Source organism: Tenrec ecaudatus, chromosome 14 (genome assembly GCF_050624435.1).
Source record: "Tenrec ecaudatus isolate mTenEca1 chromosome 14, mTenEca1.hap1, whole genome shotgun sequence".
In the NCBI taxonomy this organism is placed as follows: Eukaryota; Metazoa; Chordata; class Mammalia; order Afrosoricida; family Tenrecidae; genus Tenrec; species Tenrec ecaudatus.
Window position 1 is genome coordinate 23,086,214 of NC_134543.1, and position 15,234 is coordinate 23,101,447.

Genomic DNA, 15,234 nt, shown 5'->3' on the forward strand with positions numbered 1-15,234 from the left:
ACACCCAGGCTTTGGCCACACAGAGCTGCAATTTCAACCCTGTTTGGAAATAGTGTCTTTGAAGATGTCATCAATGAACCTAAGTTCATACTGGAGTAAGAACAGTCTTAATTAACCCTATATGACTGGCGTCCTTGTAAAAGAAAAAAGTAGATTGAGACAGAAGAAGACTGCTGTTAGATGCTGCGGTTGTACACCAAGGAACACTTGTCGTTAGCAGGAGCTAGAGGAGAGGCATCGACAAGCTTCTCCCTCACACAACCAGAACATGGCTGACCCCTAATCTCAGACTGTGAGTCTGTAGAAGTGTGAGGCCATCCACTTCTCTTGTTTAAAGTCACGGGCGTGGTGGTCTTTGTGTTATAACACACTTGGGAAACTTGTGATGCCCAGGCCGGGGGTCTCCAAACTATAGCTCGTGGATAATTTCCAATACACTGTCTGTTTTGTTTTTGCGTTGTTTTACTAAGATAGAATTTTTGTTGCATAAAAATAATCTTAAAATCAATTTTTAAAAGTCATTTACATTTTATTTTAGTATTATTTTTGAAATCATTTTATTAGGAGCTCTTACAGATATAGCATTCCACAGTTCAATTACATCAAGTCATATTATACAATTGCTACCACAATCAGTTTCAAAACATTTTAGTTCTTGAACTCCGTGATATCAACTCCCTGTAAGCCATTGGATTTTAATATCCTTAAAATGTTGTCCAACAACTGTTATTTGTATGCTAGTATTTACCACTACCCCATTTGTAATGCTGTGATGGCTTATACCACTCACACGCCTTATATTCAACTTATATGCCACTCGTGTGTCAGTTTGTAATGCCCTGGATCGCAGTATTTCAAACCACACAGTATCCTCTTGTTCTGGTCACAAAACACTGCGGATCATAACAAACTATGAAAAACCTTGGGAAGCTTGAGAGTTTCTGAACTCTTCATTGTGGTCATGCGGAACCCGTACATGGATCAAGAGGCAACTGTGTGAACAGAGCAATGGACACTACATGGTTTAAAATCATGAAAAATGTGTGCAGACTTGCATCCTCTCACCATACTTATTCATCTGTAAGCTGAGCAGATAAGCACAGAAGCTGGCTTACATGATAAACATGTAATTAGAACATCAGGATTAGAGAAAGGCTTATTAACAACCTGCTGTACACAGCTGCCGTAACCTTGCTTGCCGAGAGTGAACAGGACTTAAAGCGCTTGCTCATAAAGATCCAGGATCGCCGCCTTTAGTAAGTATTGCAATTCAATGTTAAGAAAATAAAGTTCCTCACCACTGGACCAATAGAGAGCATCACATTAAAGAGAAAAGACTGAAGTTGTCAAGAATTTCATTGTGCATGCAGCCACAATCCACAGATTTGCACTGAGCAATATTTTGCACAAGACCTCTTTAAAGCATTGAAGAAGAAGGGTGTCACTGTAAGGACTAAAGTATACCGGACCCAGCCCATGGTATTTTCAATCACTTCCCATGAATGTGAAAGTTGGTCAATGAATAAGGAAGCTCGTGCAAGAATTAATGTATTTGCATTTTGGTGTTGGCAAAAATATGGAAAGTATATGAACTGCTAGCAAAACAAATCTGCCTGGGAAGAAATACAGTCAGCATGGTCCTTCAAGTTTCAGGTCAGCAAAAAAGAGCAAGACTCTCAATGAGATGGATTGACACGGTAGCTGTAACAACGGGCTCAAACAGAACAATTGTGCGGGTGGCCAGGGTTTCGCTGTACATAGTGGCACTATCAGCTGGCTCCTGCGCAAGGAAACCACGTCACCACCATGATTCCAGTATGCTCCTATCGCTCAAAAAAGAAACGCCAACCTTGCTAACAGCAACTCACAACTCCTCCTCTCTCCCTCATCCCTTGGAAACCAATAATCCACCTTCTGTCTCTCTGGAGCACCCCAATCGACCCGTCTCCAAGTTCTTTGCTTCTCTTTCTCTATCAGCTCCAATCTGCTGCTGTCCCCTCGCATGCATTTTTCACGTCAGTTATTAGACTTGGTTATTTATCATTTTTTTCTATCTTTTATTGATAGTCTATATTTTCTGAGCTATTTTCTCATGCTTTAATTTTTTTAGTTCTTTTGCTTTTTGAATTAATTTAAAAGAGCTGATTTAAAGTCTTTGTCCAGAAAGCCCAAAATCTGTACTTCCACAGCACTTTTTTTTTTTACTTTTCCCTTGTCTTTTATTTATTTTTTAAAGATCATTTTATTGGGGACTCTTACAACTCTTATAGCCTTGTATACATCAGTGGTAGCAGACATATCAGTACATAAATTGCCATCGTTCTTTTCTAGACATTTACTTTCTATTGAGCCCTTGGGATCAGCTCCTCTGTTTCCCCCTCCCTCCCCCTCGTGGCCCCTTGATAGCGTATAGATTATTATTTTCATATCAACACCGACTGCTGTCTCCCTTCCCCTCTGGTTTCTGTTGTTCTTCTCCTTGTGTGTGGTTATGTGTCATTCATTGAGATCGGTAGCCCCTTCCTCTCCACCTCTCCCCCCCTTCCCCCTACCCTTTTGGTATCGCTGTTCCCATTCCTGTTCCTGGGTTCCATGTGTCGTGAGCTTTATCTCCTGCCTATACCTATGAACATGCTTCCATCTAGTCCAGTGTGGGAAGCAGCACTGGGGTCACAAGCGTGGGGGGTGAGGAGGCCTCAAGGGATCAAAGGTATATTGCGTGACCCACTGCACCCTGATTGATTTGTCCCCTCCCTGCAACCCCTCTATGGGGGGATGTTCCACTGTCCACAGATGGGCTTTGGGTCTCTGCTTCAACCTCTCATTCTCATCAATGCGTTTTTGTTTGTTTGTTGTTTGTTATGAAACTTCTGATGTCTGTTGCCCAGTCCTGATGACACCACATGATTGCACCGGCTGGTGTGCTTCTTCCATGTGGGCTTGTTGCTTCATTGTTGGATGACCGCTTGCTTTGCTTCAAGCTTTTAAAACCCCAGATGCTATATCTGTTAATAGCAGGGCACCATCTGCTGTCTTCACCACATTTGCTTATGCACCCATTTTGTCATGTGTATGGGTAGGTGGTGGGGTAGGTGTGTGAGCATCACAAAATGCCATTTTGTTAGAACAAAGTGTTCTTGTATTGAGGGATGGTATAAGCTGAAGTCAAAGGCCTGTCTGCAGCTTCAATGTATTGCCTTATAAATATATGTACATAGGCCAAACCTCTATTTTTATGGATTCATGTATTTACATAAGTACACACCTCTGTTAATACCTCGATCTATGGCTTTGCTTCCTAGAGCTTTCCTGTTTCCTTTTGCCTCCTCCTGCCCTACCATCACTTCCCCCTTCTTCTACCTCTTAGTACTTCTTGTCAGCTAGAGTGGGGTTGCGCTAATACTCACAGGATCTCTACATCCTCCTAGATGTTGGTTTAAATTCCCTTGTTGTTTCACTGTTCATGGCGCCAACCCCTTGCTCTACCCTTCTCCCCGTGTCCTTCTTCCCACAAGACCCTCTGGGGCCATTGGTCCCATTGCTTTCTCCCCAGCTTCCCTCCCATGTCTGTTCCATGTAAGTAGGCAAACCAGCAATGTCCTGGTCTGAACAATAGGAAAACATAAAGTTGAAAAAAGAAAAGGGGAGAGAAAAACTCCAAACCTACATTAATCCAGGTCTGTGGTCCTGGAGGCGATCTTGGGACTCCCCCTCCCAGCCCGAAGTCCATTCTTGGTGCTCCTCAGGGGCTCTGCCACAGGCCCGTTTTTAAATTGATTTTCTTTCCTTCCCTGTGTATGGCCATCCTGTTTCTTTACATGTTTTGTAACTTTCTGTTGAAATCTGTACATTTTAATTAATTTATTTTATTTTTAAAATTTGCACATTTTTATTATTATGTGTCAACTCTGACAATCATATATATTTTTTTCCTTTAGATATGTTGCTGCTGATGATTTTTGAGGTTGGTTTTTTTTTTAATGACTTTTCTGAACTAATTTTTGGGTGGCCCCTGAAGTTTCATCAAGTTAGCTGTCAGCTAATAATTGGGCAAAGATTTCCTTAAATTCCTGGACCATCAACAATAAATATCTTATCTTTGTAGAGGGACTCTGTGTGCGTGTTGAGGCATGCCTTCCATACTTAGCCAGCTGCTTACAAATCTGTCCGAGCCTCTGTTTCCTGTTTTTGCAATTTCAAGGTCAACAGGAGGTGAAAACCTGGGGTCTTCTCGGGTCTTCTCTGAGTTGTGTATGCAGTCCTGAACGTGCTTGCAGCTTTGTAGATTCATAGGAATTATGTTGGAGCCTTCAAAGTCCTTATGAAAGACTGTTTCTCAAATTCTCCTCCCAAGAGTCTTGGCTCATTTTTTGTTTGCTTCAACTTTCATTCATCACCTCAGGCAGCTAATATCAACTTCTAAGTGTTTTCAATAAATGCTCCTCGGGAAGATGTTTTAAATGAGACAAAATAATGACACTGCTTTTGAGCTGGTCCTCTAGGAGCCATCAGTCTGGTTTGTGAATGAAATCAGTTTGGTTCCCTCCAACAGCAAACATGATGTTGTCAGCTGCCAAGGGCCAAGAGATAGCCTGTCATCATAGGCGAAATGGAGACCAGATTTATTCAAGAAATTCTGTGTTTATTTCTGCAAGCATCTACAGAAGGACACAGCCAGGTTTCTGCGTCGGAGCTGTTTCAATGACCCAGTGAGAATCAAATAAGTTATATACTGCACATGTGGCAGATTGGGGCTGAGGGTAGTTAAGTTCTGTAATCATCAAAGGACCTTCAAGCAATGGGACAAAAGTGAGCACGGTTCATGGGAAACAGTTTACATTTTGGCAAGGAATTATCAGAGTATTAATGGATACCTTCATCACTCCAGGAGGGGCCAGGCCTGTACCCACTAAGGTTTGGGGTTCATTGTTTATCCACATGGCCCTGCCTCCCCCTTCCTGATGTAGGAACATCCTGAACAATTCACAGGTTATCATGTTTTAAAAGAGATTTACTGTTACAACCCGGGTCCCTTTTCCCAAACGAAATCTCAACAAGCTATGTTATATTTCCAGTGTTGGGTTAACATCAGAATAACTCTTTCTCTATCAATGGGGCCTCTAATTTTGGTAGCTAATGCTCCACTTGACTACAGTAAAGGAAAATACAGAAACTAACTATTCTTACTGAAAACCAGCCATTGAAAAACAAACAAAAACAGTGCTGCCCGATGGCTACAAATCTTTAGCTAAGTTCCAGATTTTTTTTTATTGTTGTTGCCATTTTTGATGGAGTTCCTTACTTCACCCGTTAGTGGCTGTCACTAACAAGTCGATATTTTAAATAGGGTGTAAAGATAGATATCAGCAAAACATGCGCTGTTTGGTAAAGGCTTGATGAAGGTGAGGGATTTTATTTATACAGATGTCTGGGGGTGGAGGTGTGGGGGCAGGGGATATTCATGACAGAATGCTCAGGAAATAGTAATTGCCTGACCAGTGAGTCCGTTCGGTGTGATCAAGGAAGGCAGAGCAGCAGGGACAAAGCACGTGCGCAGAAGTGGGAGGAGATGAAAGCCCAGTGGAAACTCGGGACTTCTTGGAACGTTGTAAGGACTGTACTCGGAGGACAATGTGGTGACATGTAAAGAGTCGATGCAAAGGGGAGACCTCATCTGGCTTACGCCTTAACTAGGCTGTTTTAGCTAATCCGTTGAGAACAGACCAGGGCTTTGCACACTTTTTCTGTAAAGTGCCAGACAGTAAATATTTTTGGTTTTAGGAATGAATCTTTGTTTTTTGCTTGTTGCAGTTTGTTTGTTGCAGTTTTTGTTGCAACTGTTTAATCCTTCCCCTGTTGCACAATGGCATAGACAGTGCATAGCCAAATGGGCAGGGTTGTACTCCAATAAAACTTTCATTATGGACATTGGAATTCAAATTTAATTTTTTTTCTTACACTTAAAAATTTTACATTTCTACTATTTTTTATACTTTTAATGTTGAATTGGATGAAGGTTTGTTGAGTAGATCACCAGCTTTGCATTCAATGATTCATACACATTCTGTTTCTGAGGGGATACCCTGCCCAAAATGAAAATTTTTTCAAAGCTACTTATTTAAATTTTTTTAAACAAAAATTCCATTGTGCACCAATTTTATCAACATTTCCAGCTCTTCTAGAAGACGTCCAGAACAAGGTTTGTCATCAATTGCTATTTCACCTTTTTTTGAAACAGAAAAACCTCTCATACACTTGAGTTTTCCCCATCACACTATCCTTCTAAGCTGTGCTCAACATCACAACATTTCCTGCGGCATTTTCCCTGAACAGTAAACAAAATTTCACAGCCGCACCCTCTTCTCTTAAATTGGCCATCACAAAAAACGAGATTCTGGTTTTACAAAAAAAAAAAAAAATCACTGTGACCAGAGAGAACCTTCCCAGGTGACGACATTGGATGCACTTAACTCAGAGCAAGTTGATGGATATTGCCTAGCAGTATGAAAGCTCTGCACAGTGGGGGGGGGGGTTCGCCCAAATTTTTTGGTGGTGCCCCCCTTGTATTGTAATCTCATTCATTATAATACGCTCGAGGTAACATTACCCACCCTACCTCCTCTCTGTGCTTCCTGTCTGTTTGTCCTTCTTTCCTAACTCTTCTGAATTCTGTCCCCTGGTACCCAGTAGTCCCTTACTGGAAGATGAGTGGCCCTCACTAGAGTTCTTGTTCTCTCTACAGACCTGTCCATTGTCTAGCTGAAAATTGTGCCACAGAGGTGAGTTCAGTTCCAGGTCTGGAGGCATACCAAGGATCATACTCTTGGGGCTTCCAAGAATCTCTGCTTGGTCATTTTCAGGATTCCAAGTTTTTTTATCCTACCTTATAATGCGATCCCTTTGAGAGCAGTTGGTAATGATAGCTGGGCACCATCCAGTTCTTGTCTCAGGATTTTAGAGGCTGATGTTCACAGAGTCCATTAGTCCCCTGGATGAAGTGCGTCCATGAGCCTTTTATTTTTATCACTCTTCTTTTCTCTAGACAGGGTGTGGCAAGTAGTTGTACCTTAGGCTGCTCATGAGCTTTTAATGTTGCTATTTGCCAACGTGGAATTCAGAATGTTGTCTTAAAGACTGTTATGCCAATTGACCTTTGTATCCCCAAGACTATGACCCTGAGCACTCAGGCTCAGCAACATTCCCACAGTGTTTCGTTGAGTCTAAGAAGTTTTCATAACGTTGCCCCTATTCATGGATATGGTTGTAGTGAAGGTCAAATATCTTCTGCCAAACTTATACATTCATGGATATATATGTGTACATACATACATATACATATATATATATATATATTCTCACTCTCCAACCCCCTCCCCATCATTCAGCCTGTGTCTATACATGCATCTACTCGTAGACTGCCAAGTTTTCAGGACTATAGGTATGTAACAGTATTTTGCCTTTAACTCTTGTACTTCTCCTAGTGCCTCCGTCATTTTCTGCCAGTCCTCTCTTGTTGTAGATTGCCTTTACCGTCACCCAACTGCTTGAGTTCTACTTGACTTTCTTTCCATTTGGCATTTATGTAACTATAGGAGGCCTCATTTTTGCTTTGTAATTGTCTTCAGTACAAATTGATACCTCCGGTTCCAGATTTTCCGACTTGTAGGTTGGTTTTACTTTAGCGGGTTTTATATCTGCATTAAATCTGCATGAAGTTGTCATGTATGACAATCTCAGGTTGTTGCCAATGGTTGGCCTTTTGTCTGAAGAACATCTTTTAGTATTTATTGTAAAGTTGATCTGGTTTTTACACATTCATTTTCTGTTGCCATCCTAACTCTGCTGTTGTAGTCGAGAGCAGTTTTGCCGAGTTTGTGACCTCACCAGATGTCAAGCACAGGAATCAAATTGACTACATCTGCGGGAAGAAATGATGGAGAAGCTCAATCTCAGGGGCCAACCGTAAAATAGAACTTGCTCACATGCAAGTTCAGGTTGAAGCTGAAGAAAATGGGAGTAAGTCCATGAGAGACAAATCATGTCAAGAGCATATTTGATGCATTGGATTATAATGTTGAGTTGGGAGATGACATCAAGAATATGATACACGAAGAAAGCAAAAGGTCTTTAAAAAGACAAGAAAGAAAGAAAAGACCAAAGCACATGTCAGCAGAGCCTATAAAACTTGCTCAACCGAGGCCCAAGTGTCGGCCAATGGAGATCCCCTCACAGAGGGGTTTAGGAAAGGAGATGGGTCAGTCAGGGTGCGAGGTAGTACCGATGAAGAACACAACTTTCCCCCAGATCCTGGATGCTTCCTCCCCACAACTACCATGATCCGAATTCTACCTTGCAGGACTGGATAGGGCAGAGGTTGTACACTGGTGCATAGGGGAGCTGGAGGCACAGGGATCCAGGGTGGATGATACCTTCAGGACCAGGGGTGTGAGGGGCGATGAAAGGGGGAACTGATTACAAGGATCCACATGTGACCTCCTCCCTGGGAGATGGACGGTAGAGAAGGGGGCGGGGAAAGGGAGACTCCGGATAGGGCAAGATATGACAAAATAACAATCTGTGGATTATCAAGGGCTCATGAGGGAGGGAGGAGCGGAGAGGGAGGGGGGAAAAAGAAAAGAGGACCTGATGCAGAGGGCTTAAGTGGAGAGCAAATGCTTTGAGAGTGATTAGGGCAAAGAATGTACAAATGTGCTTTATACAATTGATGTATGTATGTGTGTGGATTGTGATAAGAGTTGTATGAGCCCCTAATAAAACGTAAAAAAAGAAAAGAAAATGATTAGGGCAAAGAATGTACAGATGTGCTTTATACAATTGATGTATGTATATGTATGGATTGTGATAAGAGCTGTATGAGCCCCTAATAAAATGTTTAAAAAAAAAACTTGCTCAAGAACGTAGAGTAGCGATAGTGATTGGAAAAATAATAAGGAAGTAAAAGAGCTGAACAGAAAATTCCAGAGTGCAGCTCAAGATAAAGCACTGAGATGAAATGCGTGAAGACTTGGAGGTAGAAAACTAAAAGTGAAGAACATATTCAGTATAACTCAAGCTCAAAGAACTGAAGCAAGAAATAGGCTTCGAGTTGCAAAATTGAAGGATTCCATGAGCAATATGTTTAATGATGCAGAAGCAATAAACGAAGATGGTGTGAATACATGGAGTCACTATACCCAAAAGAATAGGCTGACATTCAACGATTTCAAGATGTAACATAGCATATAATCAAGAACTGGTGTTACTGAAAGAAGAAGTCTAAGCTACATGAAGGCATTAGCAACAAATAAGGCTCAAGAAATAGGAGGAATATGAGCGGAAATATTTCAACAAACTGATGAAGTACTGGCCACACTCACTTGTCTATGACAAGAAATTTAGAATACAGTTACCTGGACAACTGATTGGAAGAGATCTATATTTATGCCCATTCCAAAGAAAGGTGACCCAACAGAATGAATAAATTATAAAACAATATTATGGTACCACATGCAAAACAAAAATTGCTACTGATAATTTAACAATGGTTCCAGCAGTTCATCGACAGGAAGCTGCCAGATATTGGAGCCAGATTCAAGAGAGGACATGGCATGTGAGATAGCACTTTTGACATCTCTTGGCTGAATGCAAAGAACACCATGCAGATGTTTACTGGTGTTTATTGACTATGCAAAGGTGTTCTACTGTGGAGGTCATAACAAATTCTGGGCAATGTGGAGGGGAACGGGAGTTCCAGAACCCTTGACTGTGCTCATGTAGAACTTGTCCACAGACCAAGACTCAGTGGTTTGAGCAGACACGTGAACGCTGCCCAGGTTACAATTAGGAATGGTAAATGTGAGCACTGTAGCCTTTCACCATACTTTGAAATCTAAACACTGAGCAAATAAGCTGAGAAACTGGACTACATGAAGCAGAACGCAGCATCTGGATTGGAGGAGGCTTGTTAACCTGTGATATGCAGATAACCCAACCTTGCTTTCGGAGAGTGAAACACACTTGAAACACTGATCAGCACCACAGTGCAGCCTCAACACGGGAAAACAACAATCTCCCCAAGTCGGCAAATAAATAGCATCAAGATAAACACAGAAAAAATTAGAATTGTCATACTTGAAGCCACAACAAATCCCCATGAAAGCAGGAGTCAAGAAGTCAAAGGACACATTGCACTGGGAAAATCTCCCCCAAAATATCTCTGCAACAGATTAAAAATGCAAAGATGTTACTTTGAAGACTTAGGTGTGCTTGACTCAGGTCATGTTATTTTCAATTGCTTCATGTACATGGGAAAGCTCGCAACGATTACGAAGGTTAAGAATCCATGTCCTTAAATTATGATGTTTGTTAAGAATATGAAATATACCATGAATTGCTGGACTAAAAAACAAATCTGTGTTGGACAAAAACTCCTTAGAATTGAAGTTGGTAAGAATTCGCTTCATCTACTTTGGACATGATGTCAGCAGGGACCAGTCCCTTGAAAAGAAAATTATGTTTGGCAAAATCTAGGGTTAGTGGAAAAGGTACCCTTAGTGAGACGAACTGACACACTCAGTGTAGGAATTGGTTCCTACATAGCAAGACTGTGAGGATGGTACAGGACTAGGCAGTGTATTCTTTTTTAGATAGGTTTGCTGTAGTTGTGGCTAACACAGTAGCATCTAACAAGTGCCGTGTTGTGCTTAGATTTTGAGTAAACCAACAAATTCAGCTGTGTCTTTCAATTATCCTTTAGATTAGGACAACTCTGAGCACATATAAAGTTATGATGCAGTCCAAGCACTCAATCCCCCTGACTGCTCAACAAAAGTTTGGAGGATTGAATCTACCCAGAGATGTCTTGCAAGAAAGGCCTGGTGATGTACTCCTGAAAAGTAAACTAATGAGAAATCCTACAAAGCACCATTCTACGCTGACAGGCATGGGATTGCAAGGAGTCCGGGTCCAAATGGCTGGAACTGCAGTGTTGTTGACGAGTCTGTAAGACCGCTTTTTGTGTCCGACAGAGTGGAAAATCACCGCAGGCAGGTCTGAGAATTTGGTGCACGCTTTAGAAAAAAGCGACAGATAATAGTAAGCACGTGTTCTAAGAGACAGCATGCATACAAACAGGAAATTGGTAGCCCTTACAATCATTTTTCAGATGATTGGGGCACATGATAACAAATCCCAGGCACATATTTGTTTATTCTATATTAGTAGCCCCTCTAATATAGAACATTGAACCAGTCCTACTACTATACTTTACCTATTGATCCAGTTGTGAGGATTTGGGTATTTTACATTGAGTTGTAATCCACAGGAGCCCTGGCGGAGTGGTTCTGAGTTGGGCTGCTAACTGAAAGGTCAGCAGTTTGAAACCACCAGCACTCTCCAAGGGGAAGGATGGGCCTCAATACTTCCATAAAGAGTTACAATCTTAGAGACCTCCAGGTCTACCCTGTCCTCTAGGGTCAGCTTGGTGCCGAGGGAAGGAGGGAGCGTAAGAGCGGCTGGGTGAGCAATCGAATGAGTGGGTGTGAATAATCCATCCTGAAGCCTGCGATCCTTGATCTTCATCAAGTTCTGGGAGTCCTCCTTGCTTTCAGCAAGCAAGGATGTGTCGTAGCATATTTCAGGTGGTTAATTATCCTTCCTCTAATCTTGATGCTGCATTCTTCTTCATATAAACCAGCTTCTCTGATTATTTGCTCAGCACACCGCTTCAATAAATATACGAGAGTATACAACCTTGACATATACCTTTAAACAATAATTTTCAGCTGTGCAGTGTGCTCTTATTCTATTTGCACAACTATCTCTTAATCCATGTACAGGTTCTGCACGAGCACCGTGCACTGTTCTAGAATTTCCCTTCTTCTCAAGGCTATCCATAGTTGGTTATGGTCCAGGCAATCAAATGCTTTTTGCATAGTCAATATAACACAAGTAAACATTTTCCTTGTATTCAAGAAAGATCGACATACTCTTTGTAATCAGGGGTTTCTCTCTTTCTCTGCTTTCAGCTAAGCGCCATCTGAGAGCAGGAATGTTATCCCTTGTTCCATGTCCACTTCCGAATCTGGCCTGAACCTCTAGTAGCTTTCCTTGTCAATGCACGGCTGTAACTGTTGTTGGAATGATCTTAAAATTTGAATTATGATGCTGGCAAAGAATTTTGAAAGCACCTTGGATTGCCAAAAGAACAAACAGATCTATCTTGGAAGACATACAACCAGAATTTTCATTATAGGCAAGATGCATGTGTTATCAGGAGAGACCTGTCCAGAGAAGGGCGTCATGCTTGGGACGGTAGAGAGGTAGGAATAGAGAGGAAGGCCCTTGACAAGATGGATGGACGCACGCTAAAGTGAGCCAAGGACATAGATAAATCAAGGATACATGAATGGATTTTCAGTTCTCACTTGATTGTAGCTCGAATGTAAGAACAACTAGTTCTTATGTCATGACTCTGCTCTGTACTTGCCCTCATGAGAGATCACTGAAGATGTGGGTGTTACAGCAAAATGTGCCGAAGAACTCAGATGGTGGGTACCTGGCTATCAGTAAGAAGAACATTGGGGTCTAAAAACTTGTCACAAAACAAGCAAGGAGGTTGATAGGTTCACAGGGAAGAAACCACCAGCCTGTGTGATCCAAGGATTGTAAAAAACTACATCTAAACCTGGAGGAAGGAACTGTATCAGAGCTTTAATTCCAAACACCTGGTTTTTGGATTGCTATGGATGATAGAGGAAGCCCCCAATCCATTGGCAGGGTTCCTACATCAGTCCCCTCTGAGCATATCATAGGGATGGGAATAGTCTTAATATCAGACAGAAAGCACTGTAAAGTGGATTTTAGCAGATGCAGTTAGGCTGGAATGCAGCATCTTGTCATTTGATCTCCCTTTTTGACACATTTTGAATTTATTCCATTTTTGTAATATTTTCTGCTTTCTTTTCAATTGAGGTTTTTCTCAGTTTCCTTTGGTCGTTTTGCCTGGTCAATTTTAGTTCCCTGTCTTTGTTTTTTTGTAGATCAAATTTAGGATGGGTGAATCTATGGGGACAATAACTGGATTGGTAATTACCTGAGGGCATGGAAGGAGAGGTGAGGGGGGGATGGGAAGTCAACATCAATTTGTACAAAAAGGAAGAAAATGTACTTCATTTGATTGCAGGGCTCCTCTTAATATGATTGAATTACTGAACTGTGTTTGCTAATTATATCCCAATAAAACTATTTAAAAAGATGGGTTGACACAGTGGCTATAACAATGGGCTCAAGCAGAGGAACAATTGTGAGCGTGGTGCAGGACCGGGCAGGGTTTCATTCTGTTGTACATAGGGTTGCTATGAGTCCGAACCAACTTGACGACACCTAACAACAAGTGCTCTTCTTGCTGTACTTGGCATCTTCTCACTGCTGACGTCTGTGATGATCATTCTTGAAAAGTGCCTGAAGAGAGCCTAGATATACCAGTACCAACCACCACTTGATAGTTCTTTTTGAGGCTGATATGATGGGCATGGAAGTCCACTTTCTACGGCCTGGAGGAGGATAATGGGTTACGGTAGAGGAGTGATCTAGAACTCGGGTAGCCTGAAGGGGAAGGTGTAAATTGAAGGCTCTTTAAATCGGAAGTCAGAGTGTGGCTGTAGGGTGAACCGGTTTGGAGGAATCCTTGGGTACATAACTAAGATGACCAGACGTCCCGCTTTTGGCGGGACAGTCCCGGTTTTTAACAATTTGTCCCGGGTCCTGCGGCGTTTTAAAAAAGTCCTGATTGGAAAGAAGGCACGACAAGCTAGGGAACGGCGGGAGAACCGGAAGGGAATATACGGTTTTCGGCTGCCATGCGGCTATTTCACCAGGATATGAGTTATATATTATTTTTGTTAATTTTATCATGCTAAACTTTAGTAATAACAAATAATTGTTGAGAACTGATTATCGAGAACTGCTTATCAACGTTCACATTGTTGATCAGTTGTTAAAATTCGACCACCATTGTTTGGACTTAATGAACAATGGCATTTTTTGGCATTGGCAACGACGAAAATATTTTGTAACTGTCTCGCAGACCATACGCATGTGACTGCGTGCTAGTGCCAGTTAAGCAAGTAATGTCAACACATCAGCTATTCAGATAATTTAGGTAAGCAATCTATTTATTTATTTCATAAATACATACATTTTCTTAAATTTAGCAGATAGTACTAGTACTCATATTATTTATATTTTATAGTGGCGGCAAAAAGTCTAGCACCGCCCTTGAAAGTGACATCTATGACTTACATTACTGCAAAATCAGAGAAAAAATAATACAAGTTAGTATTGTTATTATTTAGAAAGAAATATAGGATTAAAATTTAAATAACTTAAAATATAGTTACTTTATAACAATTACATTAATTTAATTTATGAACTAACAAAATATGTTCATGTAATTATGTACCTACTTGCTGTGTTTTTTAAGCAATATGTATATAATAATTTATAATATAATTTAAAAAATTTTTAAAAGATTTTTAACATAATGAGTAAGAAAAGAGGATGCAAATTCAACGATGATCTAAGAAATGAATTTCCTTTTATTAAAAAAAAACCCAAAGTGATTACATGGTAAAATCTGAGAAATGTAATGGTGAATTTTCTATTTTGCATGGCAGGGAGAATGATGTTTCAAAGTACTTGGAGACACGGAAATATAAAAGATATTTAAATACTGCTGCATCTTCCTCCACAATACAGGAATTTTTTTCAGAAAACAACTTGTGGAGACGAAGAAAGGAAATTAGCATTAGCAGAAGGACTTATGTCTTTCCATGCTATTAATCACAATCATTCCTTCAAAAAGTCAATGAACCAAAAATTTGTCTGTGCTAGAACAAAATCCGAGGCAATTGTATGTAATGTACTTTCTTCATATGCATTTTCAGAATTAAACAAAAATCTAGAAAAAATTAATTTTATATCCATATATTCTGATGCATCTAATCATAAGGATATAAAGTTATATCCAATCATTATTAGATGTTTTGATTCAGAAACTGGAATAAAAATTAGACTTTTAGATTTCGTTTCTGTGCCCGGTGAAACTTCTGAAATAATTTTCAATTCCATTAATAATATTTTGGGAAAAAAATAATTTGAAACATAAAATGATTGCATATTGTGCAGACAACACAAATGCAAATTTTGGAGGAAAAGCGAGAAGAGGTACAAATA